We start from the raw sequence: 3,453 nt of genomic DNA on the forward strand, positions 1-3,453 counted from the left end.
GAAGGGTAGCAAAGCAAATGCCAGTAGTAATGTTCCTGTTTTTTTTTGTCGAGGGTGGTCTGATTGGTCTGGCAGCAGTTATCCTTACTGCGCAGCTATTTTTGTTATTCTTGCAGACATGTTTTCTTGTCGCACAATGTCATCAATTGTCTGCTGTCAGAGGTGATAACAGTTTTTGGGAAACATTTTTATAATGGCACATATCGTGATGGAGACTAGCGTGTGAATAATGTTATCAGCGAAAAGGAATAAAAGCCAAGTCGGTGAATGTGCTGCGAACCTTTTTGACATTGCTGCTTTTCGATACACTTTTATGTAATCCGAATGCCTTTCTTAGTCTCATCTCTGTTGTTGTAGCAGTGCTCAACGCCGTCCGACCCAAGAGGGGCTTGTGGAAGGGTGTCCTCTTAATGCTCTGGCTTGGCGGTCGACGCTTCTGGTGTCAGGGTCATCGTGTTGACCGAACAGTACAGTGGGTAAAAGCTGTTCAACATTTTCTTCTTATTCTATAATCCAGAAACTAGGGCATTGGTTCGTTATGTCCATCCCTAGTCTAATGGCATGTAAGACAAAGGCAATTAGTTCCTCTTCGCAGTTATGGTTCCTCAATGTTGTTTATACCGGCGATATGTCTCGCCTTGACAGCATCGTAACACAGGTGTTGAGTGCCGAACCGGATGGTATCCGAACGATTTGATGTCCGTTCTTCAGTCGTACAGTTGCGGATTCACTGTTTAGGCTTACGGATGGTTTCGAAGCAGAGCTTTGTTGTAGGAACTACTACGATAGCTTGGTGTTGAGCTCTTTTACCGCTATCATCTGACTTTCAACGTGGAGTTGGCGATCGAATGACACGTGACATCTGATGACGTTTACGCATCCGATTTAGAAGTGAGTCTAGTATATATTGGCAAAGAGTCGTATGATTTACCTTGTCATATTCGTTCAAAAGATCTAACGCGGCTTGAACTTTTCTATCGCAGTCTATGTTGGTGACTGACATATCCTTTAAAGTTCTTTGCCTAAATTTCCGGACTGGTAGCAAATGTTTGCTTTCTTGGCACTTTTTTAATAAAATTTCATGCTGAATAAGCGTAAATTTTTCCAGAAACCTACCCCGAACGCGCTTCGAGGCAGAATCGCCTTTCAGTCTGAGGTGGTTTGGCTAGCGGAGTAGTTTTTTGTGGCCAACCTTTTCTAAATGTTTGTCTAGTGATCTCATGACTACTTGCATACACCTCGATCTTGCTCAACCATTTGCATTATTACGTTGAATTGCGCCCCAATTGTTCGACCAGACTGAGGTGCAATTTTAACATCGAAATTTTCAGAACGAAAATAGGCACAGATGCTGCTCGTAGAAAGCACAGTGTTTTTAGTACTACTTATTTCCTTTCTTGAAGTAGAATTTCGAGAAGTAGCGAATTTTCTCGTTTATTTTAATTCAAAATCTTTTTGACGTGCTCATGTTTGAAAGCGTTGAATAAGCATAAACTTTTTCAACTCACTTTGCGCTCAATAGATCCAAAATATCGGAAGACATGACTTTGTCCACACACTCAGCAGTTCTAAAAGACGAACAAACCGCCTATATTCCCGTTAAGCACCTAAGATATGCTATCACTATATAATCACACTTCTTATATCTATTAGGCACCAATCATTTCAAAGTTACTTTTTTATAATACATACATACATATATGCATATTACTAATATTTTGATGAATGTTACATATTATTTTTTCGTCATTATTTTCGCTTTAAAGTCAATGATTATCGAACAAGCAATTGAGTTTAAAACATATTTACGTATATAATTGTTTTTGCACCAGCAGAAAAAATTGTATGCCAATCATATACATGTATGTAACATATACATTAGGGTGCATCACGCTCCATACAAAAAAAAATCGATACTGTTTTTTCATCGGAAATATAAAATTTTTTAAATTTTAAGACTTCCGTCAAAATATTTTGGAAAAATATTACGATTTACATGAGCTGGACCTATTTAAAAATATTTACCGCCAAAACTCAAGTTATGTATAAATAAAATTAGTTTTTTAAAATAGTTTCTTGTTTTTATGTTAAAAAATTATGTATATCAACGAAATCAAAGTAATGAGACTTTTCGAGTATGTATAGATACATATATGTATTTTCAAATCGGTATAGCTCACGTAAATCTTAATATTTTTATGAAAAATTTTAGCGGAAGATTTAATATAACTAGTGTTCGCCCAGCGGTTGAAATTCAACCGATAAAATTAAGGATAGTTTATGTAAGTTGAATGAGCTAAAATAACATTACTTGGAATGGGTTAAGTGGAGGGGAGTTTAGCTTAGTACTTGGCATAACATAACATAACCATAACATAAGAATAAATAACATAACATATGAAGCATAACACACCACAACATAACATCGCACACTCTTCAGTTGTATTTCCTTTTTATCGCTTTTTTCACCTCTATCTAAATCTTATTTATTTTGGTTCATTTTATGCCAAATGATGTTGCCTTTGATGTCACATCAAGTGATATCATGTCATGTGGTGAAATTGGGTGTGGTGAGCTGCGGTGTGGTGGAATTGGGTGTAGGAGTTACGGTGTGGTGAATTTAGGTGTGGTGGATTCAGGTGTGGTGAGTTAAGTTATGGTGAGAAAGTTGAGGTGTGGTGAATTTTGGTGTGGTGAGTTGAGGTGAGTTAAGGTGTGGTGAGAAAGTTGAGGTGTGGTGAATTAAGGGTGGTGGATTTAGGTGTGGTGGATTTAGGTGCGGGGGTTAAGGTGTGGCGAGTTGAGGTGTGGTGAATTTAGGTGTGGTGAATTAATGTGTGGTGAGCTCAGGTGGAATAAGTTTTTAAGTTAAGATGAGTTAAAGTTAAGGGGTTATGATTTTTATCCTTATCTTCATCTTCATCTTCATCTTCATCTTCATCTTCATCTTCATCTTCATATCGACCTTCGTTTGTATTTAGGTTTCTTTACTTTTATTCTAATCTTTGCCTTTATCCCTTTCTTCTTCTACATATTCAACTTTACCTTCTTCCTTGCATGAATCTTAATCTTCGTAAATCTGATTTCTAAACTGCTGCTTAGCATATTTCTTTAATTCAGTATCAATATTAAAGCAATGTCATTGATGCCACATAAAGTGATATCATGTCATGTGGGGAAATTGGGTGTGGTGGTTTGCGATGTGGTGGAATTGGGTGTGGGAGTTATGGCGCTGTGAATTCAGGTGTGGGGGGCTTAAGAGGTGCGGTGAGTTTAGGTGTGGTGAATTTATCTGTGGTGAGTTTAGGTGTGGTGAATTTAGGTGTGGGGAGTTAAGATGTGGTGAGTTGAGGTGTGGTGAGTTAAGGTGTGGTGAGAAAGTTGAGGTGTGGTGAATTACGGTGTGGTGGATTTAGGTGTGGGGGGTTAACGTGTGGTGAGTTGAGGTGTGGT

The sequence above is a fragment of the Rhagoletis pomonella genome, unplaced genomic scaffold, assembly GCF_013731165.1.
Source record: "Rhagoletis pomonella isolate Grant_MI unplaced genomic scaffold, Rhpom_1.0 Rhpom_scaffold_00001, whole genome shotgun sequence".
In the NCBI taxonomy this organism is placed as follows: Eukaryota; Metazoa; Arthropoda; class Insecta; order Diptera; family Tephritidae; genus Rhagoletis; species Rhagoletis pomonella.